We start from the raw sequence: 14,576 nt of genomic DNA, 5'->3' as shown, positions 1-14,576 counted from the left end.
CTCCACAGCTAAGAGACTTACGCATCCTGAAAAGAAAAGGTGAAACTACTTGGAGGTTCTGCCCTTCAGTCGATAACAAAGCCAAACTAACCTCTCTCTCCTCACTCTACAAAAAAGAAGTTTGCCAGGCAAAACGTAACTCGTATGATGACCGCATAGCCAACTCTAATTCCAGCATGAAAGAGTTCTTTTCTATTCTAAAGGAACTTGAGTCTCCTATCGCCACACCGGATGCCTGTACCAAGGACAAACCTTGGTGCACAGATATCCAGCAAGCCCTAACAAATAAAATGATTACTATCCAAAATAAAATCCAGCAAAAAAAAGAAGTACTTAAAATTCAGGATTCGCCTAAAATGCCCAACACGAATAATCCATTGGCGCACAGTGATTCCTTCCACTCCTCTAAAATGACCACCTTGGAAGTAGAAAAAATGATCCTGTCGCTTAAACCATCTAACTGTAAAGGTGACCTTTGCCCAGCAGAGTTAATAAAAGACGCTGCCAGAGAATTATCGCCCTTTATCACCAAACTAATTGACACCTCCTTTGCCTCAGCCACCATCCCTGCCAACCTTAGACAGTCCTGGGTACTCCCCCTACTTAAAAAGCAGACATTAGACCCCCTCATCCCTATTAATTACCGCCCTATTACTACGGTACCGTTTCTTCTCAAGATTCTGGACAAAGCCGCTTATAACCAAATTCAAAAGCATCTAGAACTGCACAACCTCCTATGAGAGAGACAATCGGGCTTCCGTCCCCTACATGGAACTGAAACTGCCCTTATTGACTTGAAATCCCAAATTGACGAGCTACGAGACAAAGGGAGAACAGTACTTCTGCTACTCCTTGACCTCTCTGCCGCCTTTGATTTGGTGGATCATAAAGTCCTCTGTAGTCACCTGGATTCCGCCGCCCATTTCTCCCCGGATGCCATCAGATGGATTGAGTCGTTCCTGAGTGAAAGAATGATGAGAGTCTTCTCCCCCTCGGCAGCGGCAGATCCCACCCCTATCTCATGCGGTGTCCCCCAGGGCTCCTGCATCTCCCCAACTCTATACAACATCTTCACCAAGCCCTTGTTTGATGATTTGGACCATCTCTGTATCACCTACACTAATTATGCAGATGATACACAGATCCTCCTCCCGCTTTCTGGTGATCATGCGAAAGACACGGAATTGGTGAACAAGGTATATCTTATCATCCAGGCATGGATGGCCATTCATGGCCTCTGTCTGAATGATGATCAGACAGAGTTGATTATCCTGGGCACTCAAACCAATATCAAAAAACTAGGTCAGGAATTCTCCTCATTTAACATAGACGGGAATATCATCCAAGTATCCAAGGACGTAAAAACCCTGGGATTCTATCTTGATTCTACCCTATATCTTGACAAACAGCTAAAATCCCTTGCCTCCTCCACGGCTTACACGTGCAAATTGATAAGAGCCGGTAAACCTTTCCTTTCCAATAAGAGCTGCTTAATCTTGGCTAGAGCCTTAATACTCTCTAGGATTGACTACTGCAACACTCTTTATTCCGGAGCGAATAAAACTATAACGCAAAGACTACAAATACTACAAAATAATGCCCTGAGAGCAGCACTAGGCATAAACAAAAGATCCCACATCTCTGCCGCCAGACGCCATCACAACTGGTTGACCACTGAGAACAAAATAACACTTAAGATGTTATCCCTGACCCACAAAGCCCTTAATAACTCCGCCCCCAAATACCTGATTGACAAATTCCACAGGAGAACATCCCTCAGACCGACTAGAGCTGTCAATTCCAATTGCCTGACAATACCGAACTTTAGACTTAAGACGATCGGAGGTAACAGCTTTCAGGTAAAGGCTGCAAAGACCTGGAACTCACTACCACAAGACTTGAGAGTGGACTTACCCTACCCTCGCTTTAGAAAAAATGTCATCCAACTCCTCACCTCGACTGACCTCAGCTGACCTCACATGACCTATGTCACCTACAACCCTGATTGCCCTCACTTGAACCTTGTATATTTGTAATTATCTGTGTCCCATGACCTCAAGGTATTTTCTACTGTACATTCTGCCATGATGTAACCTGTAAATTGATTGGCCTTTCTCGAATTTTGCATACTTTGTAATCACTGTATTTCATATTGTACGCTATGCTTTGATGTAACCTGTAAGCTTTGCATTTTCTTGCCACTGCGCCCTGCTACCCTTGGGTCTGGCGCGCATAAAAAAGTGAATAAACAAACAAACAAACAAAAGAGGCTGAAGTGCTGAGGGAGGGCGCTGCAGAGTACGTTGTAACTTTGTACCATTACGAGCTAGCAGCACCCTGCATGCAACAGGAGCTCCACAAGGTACGCGCAGTTCCGCTCCGTCTCTGCACCAGCTGCACACATCTGGCGTATGTGAAGCACACGTGTGGATAGGAAAACTCACACAGCATGTGGGTAGAGTGTTGCTTATTTACAATGGGTGGACACATGTTCGAATAAATATACACACATTAATAAATGTACGAAAGTGTGGCCTCAAGCTCTCAAATTTCGTATCGTTCGACTAAGACTTGTATATGATTATTGCACCCGCAATGGCGTTCGAGCCCGATTTTATGGCAAGAATGCAGTTGTTTAAGAACCACACTTTTTAGATTATAGCCACCCTCAGAATCGAACCGTTTATGTTTATTGGCCCAATCTTTTTCCCGCCCCCCCCCAATTCTGCAGGAGTTGCGTCTTGATGTGTCAGTCATTACACATTCCTTTGATGGCAGTTTGCCTAACTAGCCCTTGATTTTGCCTAATACATCAGTGCTGTCACTATCTGCACTAATGAATGTGTTTTTAAATAACCCAATGGCCATCTTGTATCAGGCTACCATCCATTTAAAAAAAATATGCTGTCAAGGCTGCGTTCTTAAGATGGAGGAGACAAGCAGGTGCAGTTAGAGACAGACACATTGGAAGAACAATGGGGGATGGACAGAGAACAACAGAAAGATGGATGCTTGTTCGCTGAAAAAGGTAAACGGGTTTGCTGAAGAGACAGATGCATGTGACGGATAGCTGCAGGGTTGGACAGATGGACAAATGAGCCAATACATTGAGATTCTCAATTCAGGTAACTTTGACAGTTAAACAATAATGTGGGAGCTTTGTTTGAAAAATTGCATGGTGCATAGTCAAACAATTGCCAGATTCTGAAACTTCAAAAGCATTAACTGCATGGAGAGCAGAGGTTTAATAATGACTGTAAGAACAATGTACAAACTGATTCAAAACAGTGATAGTCAGCTGGACACGTGAAATTGTTGCATGTGCAAATGCGCAAATGTGAAATTTGCCAAAGGACAAAGTGTGGAGTATCTGAAAAGATTGCATATGTTGGATGAGCAACATTTGGCAATTGGAATTGTGCATGATTTGTCAAAGCTGCCTAAAGGAAGCCACGCAGCAGTCACCTGACCTCCATTAGAGTACACAACTTAGGGTGTCAATAGAGAAAGGTGACAAGGGCAACAACCACAGAAAGCACCCGTCTATTGGATTGAATACTAATGTTTAAAATACGAGCAGATTATCTGGTGCAAAATATGGCCATCACACATTCAGTTGAGTGACATTCCCAATCATGTGTTTTTCTTAGCAACCTTTGTGATTTATGTAATCTTGTCTATTGGTGTTGTTATAGGGTGTATGTACATTTTACCAGTGCTGATGGTACAGTTACAAGATGACTCCAATTCTATAGGAACAACCTACTGCAGTCCTGCGCTTTTATTTTACTTCAAATCATTGTGTTCAATGACTGCTTATTAACTTGCTGCAAACTTGAGCTTTCCAAAAAATAGTGCTTGCAAGGATTGCGGATGCAGACCAATCAGGGAAAGTGCAACGTCATCTAGAGCGCCGGGAAAAGGACTACAGCACAATAGCTCCTCATCCTTCCTAATGGCATCCATAGATGTATAGCGCCCAGGCAGGCCAGAAACAGATAATTGTCCTATGGAGTGGGGTCAGGGTGGGATAGGTCTGAGAAGCGTGGACGGACGTGCAGGGGGGACACCCCTGAAAGCAGAGGGAAACAGGGAGAGTGACCTTGATGTTTTGTGAGCAGCCTACGCTTGTAGATCCATTTAAAAATGTAGCTCACACGTCACTTACGTATATCATTGATTAATGTCACTTCCTCCGTTTTCCCTGGGTGGTGAAATGACATGTGATATCACTTCTGTAATCACCTTCATTTTGAGGAAATTACACCACTGCAGAAATTGCTCTTATCTCAAACAGTAACAAATTATGATTCAGGTGACATTTCTAGAGCAAATGGATCCAAATTAGCTGGCAACATTACCTTCATGTCATTGACATTTGAAATAACATTTGCACATGATACAACCTGTGCCCGGATATGAGACCCGGTTGCCTCTGCGAGTGACCTCAGGTTGATTTATTTCTTTTCTCTCATCATCGATATGCCTAAAAAGAAACTAGCTGCATCTCCCCACTGTCTCTGAAGTGTGCACCAGATGAACAAGCTCGACCCATGTGAACGTGTTTGTCGGAGCAGAGTGCACGTTCTACGGTCTTCATGAGTATGCTGGTGGTAGGCGAATTGTTTTTGAGCAGTTGTGAGGGCAGGGTGTCAATCACATCACCTTCAAAAGCCTTGGATTTCTACTTGTTTTCATGTTTTCCCTTTGTTTACTTATTGACAGATGGAGCAAACACGTTCCTCACAGCTTGGTGCCTGAATGGGCTGTGCAGCAATCTGTGCAATAAGCACTGGACAACAGAAAATAAACCCTGCATGCATCAAACTGAACAGGTTTGCAACCTCTTGGCATGCAAAATTGCTTTTTAGTTCTCTGTCCATAAACAGTACCACCAGAAATACAGAATTAAAATAACATGTTTCTTTTTCTTTTATTTGTATTTTGGTTTATAAAAAACCTTTTTACAACACAGAAAATGTAATACTATAAACACATAATAATCAGTTCATAAAACATACTGATTTAATATAAAGCATAAAACTCTACAGTTCACATCTTACCTGAGATAAAGTCCGAACAATGTAATACAGAAATAATCTCAGGCACTTATTCCCTTCTCGGCCTTCCCAAACAGTCAGTTCTCGCCCCAAACCTTATACATGGTTTTAATAAAATACAGCAGTGCAATGATTAGCTTGTGATTATCACCCATCAATAATCGCAACCAAAACTCCTCTGATGACAAGAATTTGTTTGGTGGAGCCAGACAAAGACCCCAGGCAATTTGACCAAACATTTCCAAAGATAATATTCGAGTACACATGTATTTTATAATAATATGTAGTGTGACGAATCGAGGGAATGTATCCCTTCTCCCCAAGGGGGAGCCCCTTCCAGTAATAGAAAAGCTGCTGAGGGTAGACATATAAGAACCCTCAGAAATGTCCTGGTGTTCTCCCACATTCCTGATCAATCTTCATGTTATTGCATTGACTTCAGGAAACTGAATTTGTTCTCACTCTTTGATAATTATCCGATGCCTTGCATTGGTGAACTGATAGAGAAGATGGCAACATCGAAATACATATCCACATTAGCTCTAACTAAAGGATATAGGCAGGCTCCTTTGAATCCAGCTGATCAAGAAAAAACAGCGTTCTCGACACAACTCTGTCTTTTTCAATTTAAGATCTTACCTTTCGGCCTTCCTGGGCCCCCAGCTACCTTTCAACGTTTGATGGATTGGATATTGAAACCCTATTCAGCCTATTGCAGAGCTTATCTGGATGACATTGTGGTCCAAAAGAACAATTATAATTCTTGGCCGGATCACGTTCACCATCTTTGTGAGATCACCAGAGCCCTAATAAAAGCCAAATTTAGAGCTAATCCACGAAAATCTAATCTTGGCCAATTAGCTGTTAAATATGTTGGGTTTTTCATTGGAAATTGATTAATCCAACCGCAGGCTGAGAAGGTAAAAGCAGCCCTAAGAATAAAAAAAAAGAAAGGGCCAGAGAGAACTTTGCGCCTTTTGGGGGTTGACTGGATACTACGGGAGATTTATCCTTAATTATTCAAGTATCACTGTCAACCTGAAGGACAAGTTGAAAAATGCACACCCCCAAAAACAAACATGGAACCAAGAGGACCAGGAATATTTCAAGGGCTTGAAAGCCATCCTGTGTAGTGAACCCATTCTTAAGATGTCAAACTTTAACAAAGAATTCCTGTTACAAACAGATGCATCTAAAGGTAGGCTAGGAGCAGTCCTCTCACAAGAATATGAGGGAGTAGAACATCCCGTTTTGTACGCAAGCCGCAAACGTTTTTCTAGAGAACAGTCCTGTGCTACAGTAGAGATGGAAGTGCTCTGGCCCTTAACTTGGGTGGCGGGACTTTAGCTACCGAGTCGGCTCGCCACTTTGGGGCATATCGCCTCAATGTGTACTGTAAAACGGCAGTAATTGAATGCAAACAACAGAAAATAAATAAGCAGCAATAGACAGTGACATCCTGAACTTATTGCCCACGGTCTTATGTGCATATTGTGAAATTAATCAATTTCTCACCCCTATAGAACAATGAGAATTGGAAAACTGATTACATATCCAACCGACCCCAGTCCATGTCCCTGTCCCTGTTGTCCCTCCCCAGCTTCTCCAGGCGAGACCCTCTGAACTTGACCTCAGATCTCTGCTTACATTATCCAGGGGACACCCCTGTCAAGAGCCCAAAGTACTCCTCATTCTTTCCCCCTGTTTCCCTATCCCCTTCCACTTCACAATATGTCACCGTCAGACCACCGCTCCCCTATCATCTCTCCTCCCCAGCAATGGCCCGGCCCGTCATACCCCCTTTCTTTCTTTCGGTGTCACGTGTTGGACAGGCGACATTTTGCACTGGATTACATCCTGAACTTGCTTCGCGCAATATGTGGCGTGCACCATTTCCCACACTGCAGATTGAATAGATGCAATTTGTAACATGCAGACGATACATTAAAAAATCAAGAAATAAGTAAATAATGCATGTGTAAAATGTCTTGTTTACTGAATGGATAAAAATAACACTGGTGGGGCAAATCAATACCTTAAACCCAGTTTATATAGTTGTCACCAAGATGATGGCATGTGCCTAGCCAATGAGGTGCACAGCAGATTCAAACACTGGTCTCCAATATATTCTGGGTACAGCAAGTAGATCCCCGAAACCACATTGACTAATATGAAAGAGAATGGCAGGTGACTGGTCGCTATGTCCTTGAAAGGATGCACCCTCAAGCTGCCCTCCTATTTGCAGTGTGTTTGTGGGCAGAGCCAGCACATGAAGGTATGGGTGCCTTTGAACGACAATGAGACACTTTCACAAATACAGTATCCCAAGTATCAGACTAAAGAGCAGCAGGGAGTGAGTTTTTGCCCCAGCATCAGATTGTTTTTTGTCTGTTTGAAAATCAGGGATACATACACATTATTTTGAACTGATTCCGGAAGTAGACAGAGCAGCAGAGATCTTTGTGATCACTGTGCCGCCCATAACTGCGACGGCCAAAATGCTGACGCCAGTTACGGCGCGGTGGAGTGATCATATAGATCACTGTGCCCACTCCCCGGCCTGATTTTTCCCTTCCTACCCCCATCCCCCACCCACCCCAATTTACCGTTCACGGCGGCACACACAGCACACTTCTGTGTGTGCTGCCTGCACCCTGCTATCCCTACGGCGTAAGCTCCTCCCACTAACATGGGTTAGAGCTGACGCTGCAGGGTGCTTTCCTTTTTTTTTTCTTTAGTGCCCCCCGCTTACCAAAATGGTAAGCGGGGGACACCCCCGCAACCCCTGACCCCCGTTACGGCACCCAAGCAGAGCAGGGGACACCCCCGCAATCCCCACTCTGCTTGGGCACAGTAAATGTCACCCTCATTTTGTGCGCCCCCAAAGGCGCAGTAACTGCGGGGGCACACAAATGAGGGCGACATTTTTGTACAATTCCAGCAGCAGCAGACTGAACCCAAAAGCTCTTTTTGCCTATATAATGGTAATAAGGATTAGTTTGCTACTTAACGACTGTGCCTTTCCAATGTGAACATTACACGTGACATGTTATTGTTCAGCTAATACAGAGCACTCAGCTGTAACTCAGTGCATGTGTGCATAACCATGTCAGCAGGCCCAAGGAAAGCATATCACTACTCAGTATTTCCATTCATTCAATCACTTGAAATTGGGAGATTGTGCCAGTTGTATGGCACTGAGGGAACCAGTCACAACAAATAACTTGTATATCAATCATAATCATTGATATTCTACCAACATACATATTTGCAAAGCTGACTATGATAAAGTCAACGTCAAGTAGTCTGGTCTGTAGTGGCCAATGACAGGTATTTGCAGTGCTATTCTGCAATTGCACAAAAGAACCACTCATGCATATCTGGTGGTATTTGGAGGCAATGTGAGACATGCAGGAGGTGGAGGGACGTGGGTGTTTGTAGATGTAGTTTTTCTTGAGCTTCTATTCCTAGCTTCTAATAGGTAAGCATCACCAGCTCGCTAATTCTCCCTGTTGGAAAGTCCATCTATCCCTATTCCAAGTGATATTCTATTCCTAGCTGGCGCTGATAGAGGTGGCTGCTCTTTGCACTCCCCCCATTTTGTGTGTAGATGTAACATACACTAATGGCAATACCACATGAAACACTGCATGTACTTGTTGTAGATTCATCGTCTGATACGGATACTCAGCACCACCACCAGAACCCAACAGATATCCATCCAAGCTACTCCATCCAGTAAGGACACCACAGAAAATATGTGTTTCACTCGCGTTACTAGGTTAATGTAGGAAATGAGAAACACATTTGAAGACACCTCATTACAAAACGTTTCCTGAATTCAATTGTTTGTGACTAGACCCAGAGATTGCAGTTGAGTGTGGAAGGAAGTGTACTTGGCGCAATCAGAATGCTCACAGCAAATTCACATTAGTATAATACTAATGGGTAAGAACTGAAGGGGTGGGGGCTATCCCCCGACCCCACCTTTTCAGTGTTGGGGATAGAAGATGGTTTAACCAACCACTTTCCTGGGTGAGGATGCAGGGCTTGAAGGACTCACTTGGGTTTCTAGCTGTCAACGACTCTCCCAAAGTCACAGGTGAACCATCAGTCAGATACTGCAGTCATGAGATGCAAAGACTGTCTGACAGCTGTCCTCTCAATTAACAGATATCCATTTATCACTGAGAGGGATATGGGAGGAGATGTAGGAGAATGTGTCTTTGGAAAGAGGACAGTTTTCAAATTGACCAGCCCACTTTTTTCTTAAACATTCCACGTTTCTGATTCTCTCTGCAGTTTTCCGCACACTGCTCATTTTCGGCATTGGTGAGAACGGAGTTAACAGAGCCCTAACATGTCATGAGACTGACCATCTGTGCTGCCCTGAGTAAAACAGAAAACACAAGCAGAAACCATTTGCAATTTTGAATCATCACTGTTGGTTGCACAATATGAGACATAACTGCAACTCAGAGAGTTATTGTGCTTTAAAAGCTAGAATTTTGGGCATTTTTCCAGGATGAGTAGGTAATTAATAGCATCTGTCTGCGATATCCGGGTGCGATGGTTCATAGTCTGTTTGAACAATTGGTATCTTTTGATCAGTATCTGCAATGGGTTAAAAAAAACTTTGATGTGTTAGACAACAATGCATCCCTTCCTGTTCATCTTGGAAACATGGTTCTGGCTTTTGCCCAGCACTGCAAGAATAAGATCAATGAATTCTTGAGGATGGACTGGCCACATGGCTGCTTACCCTTGCACAACCCTTGTGCCGCTCCAGTGCTCCTTTTATCCATTGTTCAGGAAAGTCTCTGTGTCATCCTCCTCTGTCCAACACAAAACATGTCTAACACCTTGAATGACTCGCCCAGAAAAAAAACAAATAACTTCACCCCCTTAATGTACACCCTCCTGATCAATCCATACTAATTTATTTATGGGCAAACCTATTTATTTATAATGAAATTCAAGTTGAGTCACTTTATTGTAAATAAAACAAAATGATCAAGGGCCTGATCACGAGTTGGGAGGTATCCCTGCTGGGATACCGCCAAACCTTTATTAGCGTTAGCGCCCACCCATCCAGCGGTATTACCCCCGGATCATGGGTTGCGTGCTAACCTTTAGTCCCTTGTTCCCATTGGACCTAATGGGTAATTTGCTGTGCAAAAAACTGTGCTGTAATACCGCCTGCGGTAATTGCGCTGAAGGTGGGCATTTTTCCAGCGTGTTTTCCCCCAGGGTAAACATGCCAGACTCGAGATTGGGCGGACCCTTAAATGCAGCAGTAACAGTGTTACCGCCGCATTTTAGGGCTACCACTCACCTTGTGCTCAAGCCCTTTAAAGCCTTGTGTGTGCTCTCTCTCTGTGTCTATAATCATGAGAGCTGGGGGTCAGTGAAGATCATGCCACTGGACATTACTAAACATCAGAGGTACACTAAGAAAACTGTGAATAAAATGATCACCCGGACGATGTGGGAGACCACAGGACCCTCCTCTATTCCACCCCTTTCCAATGAATAGCCCGCAGGAGAAATCAGGGAATAGACACAACCTCTATCCAGAACATTGAAGTGTATGGTGTTTTCTCTAAAGTATTCTCTTTGTAAGTTAATCAAGACTCTACAGCTCCCACAACTTACGACAGCCTCAGCCACTATTGTCAATGCTGAGGGATTATGGGAGTTGCACATAAAAATATTCGGAGGGCTGCAGGCGGAGTAACAGAATGCTGTTCAGAGTGGCCAGATAACTGCATGGAAAGAGATAGTGCGTACAGCCAGAGACCTCTGCCTGCTCCACGCCACCACAAATCATCAAAGGGAAGGACTATACACTACTGGCTACAATACACAGTGTCCAGTCTCAGTGGAAAACGCAGGGCACCAACGATCTCTGTCTAAATCCCAACAAGACCGACATCCTCCTCATTGGTACACCTTCACCATCTTTTCCCCCTCACTCTCTGGCCGGCCTCCCTTGGCCCTCCTCCTACCCCTACCCCTACCTGCGAGGCTAAGAATCTCAGGGTCATCTTTGACTCCACGCTTTCCTTCTCCGCACATATCCCTGACATCTCTATAAAGTCAAACTTCCTATTGCACCTCCTTAGAGGTACTCTGCCTTTCCTCTCTTTGCCTCATAATCTCTCTGTCTCCCAAGCTCTAGTTCTCTCTAGGTTGGACTACTGTAACAGTCTCTTTCTAAATCTACCTGCCTCCACTCTCCACCCTCTACAACTAATCCAGAACAGGACTGCAAGACTTGTGCTTGGCCTCAAGCCCTGGGATCGTATCTCTACAGCTCTGGAATCTCTCCATTGGATCCCAGTGGATGCAAGGATTACATTTAAAACCCTCTGCATTGTCCACAAGGCTTTCTGGGGCCTAGGTCCAAAATACCTTCAACTATCCCTCCGCAACTACCTCCCCTCTCGAGCCCTTCGCTCCTCCTTCTTCTAACTCCCTCAGGGTCAGTCATATTTTTAAAGAAACGAGCTGGGGGCAGATATCTGTCTTCGGCTGGGGCCTCCTCCCTTTGGAACAGCCTCCCGGCCACCCTGAAACTTAAGGAGAACGATATCTGGTTCCGGAAGAACCTCAAGACCTTCCTCTTCGCTTCCGCCTTTGCCCCTCTTTTCTCCTTCTGATCTGTTTTCTCCCTCAGCACCGTGCACCCGGACACCCTCTGTCCTTCGGGCCCAGGTACCTGCTCACCCTGCCTACCTGCAGCACTGCCTCAGGGCCACCCCTTGCACTGGGATTCTGTATCTGTACCCATACAGTCCCCACTCATCTTCTGCACTTATCAGATATACATTATCTGACTAATCTTACACTTGCCACTTGCTGGCTGCACTACCACTTTGCACTGCCTTTATTTATTTACTGCACTTATTATTTATTCTGTTCTCTCCTCTGTTGCGCATTTTCCACTTCTTCCCCTTCCACGCACTTGCCCACCTTTTCCGTTTTCCATGCACTTGCACGTTCTTAATGTCACTGGGCCCAGTAAGATCGTTGTTTATTTTGTTCTCCCTTGCCCCCCCCCCTTTGCTTGGTCGCGCTCTGAAACACTTGTGTATGAGCGTGATATAAATAAAATATCATATCATGTGTCAGAATAAGGGACGCCCGAGGGCAGTGTTGATGGGCCTCCCGTTGTCAGCTGCACAAGTAACATCACGCAGTACACGCTATCAGCAGGTGTGTAAGTGCCACACCGGCAATGCATACCTACAGTTGAGAGGGTAAACATCTGCACGGGTGGTCTGGCAAGTCGATATGGCTAGCTCCATGTTTGGGATGATCCATTATGCACAAAACAAAAGGTTTAAAACCATTTCAAATAAAAAATGACAAATGTACAAACGATCAACAGACAACGGTACGATGTGCAAAATGCAACGCTAAAAACCTAAGACCACATACTCCATAACTTTGTGATACAAAACATTTTGGGTGAAACCAGGGTTTTCACTTTTTCCTACCTTCTGGAGTGTTCCTTGTCAGACTTTGTTATGTTAATGGGTAGCCAGCAGTGTTCTGACTCTCAACGTGCACCTGCATGTGTGCTCTGTACAGGAGTGCTCCACACTATCACTAGCAAAGCAGAATAAGAGTTTGAAATTGCCTACACACTTAATAATGGTAGTATCAATAGGGTGTCATTTCCTACTGGTACAATATCGGTGAAGGACGCTGAAAAGATAAGCAAAGGCGATACAGGAGATTGTGCAATGGGACATTTGCACCATATCACTGTGCGCTTTATGTCACCGTGAGCAACCGTTGTCATGCGCCCAGTACCACCTAAACACGGAAGCAGATATGACACAGCAATGTCCATGGCAGAAGATGGTATGTGATAGTTGGGCCAGTGTGTGGCACAACCGTTCTCTCACCTGTGCATCCCGACACTCCTGGTGTTCTGCTGCACAGCAAAACGGAGAGAGAGCTTCTACTCTGAACACAAATGGAAATGAAACATGCCTAAGCTCCTTTCCTAGTCTAAACCATTGCACACGCAGAAGATCAATCCTGCATCCACCGGCTGAGCTGTCAGGCAGGTCAGCACGTGTTTGTGCCTAAATCCTTCCTTGGCTTCATCACACTGGCTCAGTGCCTCCCTTGCCAGACACCAACCCGCTTTTCAGTATCCCAGCACTCACGCTTGAAATCTCCCAATGCAAATAAATGCCACTAGCAAGCCCCACTCAAGTGCACCTAAAGTAAACAAAGCAGCAGCTTCCACACACACTACAGTAGCTGAGCAATCTAGTCAACCAATTAGGATGTAAGGAATGCCTAGTATACCATATGTCTGGGAAAGTCCGGGGAGGATAGCTCAGGTGCAACGTGCTGGCCTTGGAAGCAAGAAACCTCTGGGTATTAAGTGCGTTATAAATAACATATCATATCCTCAAAGGGTATTTACCCAGGCTAGAAGTCGCAAGAAAGGAGGAGGAGGGGGCATACTGGCAGATGATATAGAAAGCAGTGGAGGATTCTTAGATGGCGATGGACAAGGACGGAAGGGGTCACAATGGGAAAGGGAACTCTGGAAAGTATACATTTTCACAAATGTCTTTCTGCTAAAGAAAGCAAAAAGAGAAAACCTCTGAGCCGTGCCCTAGAATTCTGTGTCCCTGAAGATTGGCGGGCATCTTGTCTTCATGGAAGTATTTAGGCAGTGATATTGAATGTGTCACACCAGAACCCCCTTCTTAAGATGACCATCCGCTACCACCAATTGGACGGCAAACCTGTCCTATCTCAGGGGCCTCGGCTTCGTTTTCAATGAAAACAGCTTTACTTGTTGATGTCTTCCTGGTTCTCCAGCCAGGTGTGATGACAGCCCTGGGATCAAATACTAACAACAGCAGTAGACACATCCCAACAGGCCACGCGGCAGATGAAAGAAGTGCCACCTCCACCCCCACCCCTACCCCCTCCGAATGTGAGATCTGGTGGGAAAATCTGGCAGGAAGGAAAGGAAACTGTTTATTTGGATCCAGTTCTACTATTGTAGAGGGGCTTCCTTTCTAGGGATGGACGAACGCTTCAGAGGACGTGTTGCTGTGTTGGGAGGGGGGTCGTCAACTCAACTAATCATTAATCCAAGTATAAAAGAAAACTGTGTTTATATTGTAATGTTGTGCACGCCCATTGTATCCCTGATACACTGTGCCCACCTGAACCCCCACACAGCCACCCAGTTACCAACAGCGCCTCGAGGAAGGAAGGAAGGAAGGAAGGAAGGAAGGAAGGAAGGAAGGAAGGAAGGAAGGAAGGAAGGAAGGAAGGAAGGAAGGAAGGAAGGAAGGAAGGAAGGAAGGAAGGAAGGAAGGAAGGAAGGAAGGAAGGAAGGAAGGAAGGAAGGAAGGAAGGAAGGAAGGAAGGAAGGAAGGAAGGAAGGAAGGAAGGAAGGAAGGAAGGAAGGAAGGAAGGAAGGAAGGAAGGAAGGAAGGAAGGAAGGAAGGAAGGAAGGGAGGGAGGGAGGGA

This window comes from Ambystoma mexicanum, chromosome 6q (assembly GCF_040938575.1).
Source record: "Ambystoma mexicanum isolate Mex_15411 chromosome 6q, UKY_AmexF1_1, whole genome shotgun sequence".
In the NCBI taxonomy this organism is placed as follows: Eukaryota; Metazoa; Chordata; class Amphibia; order Caudata; family Ambystomatidae; genus Ambystoma; species Ambystoma mexicanum.
Note: the sequence above shows the minus strand (reverse complement) of the source record.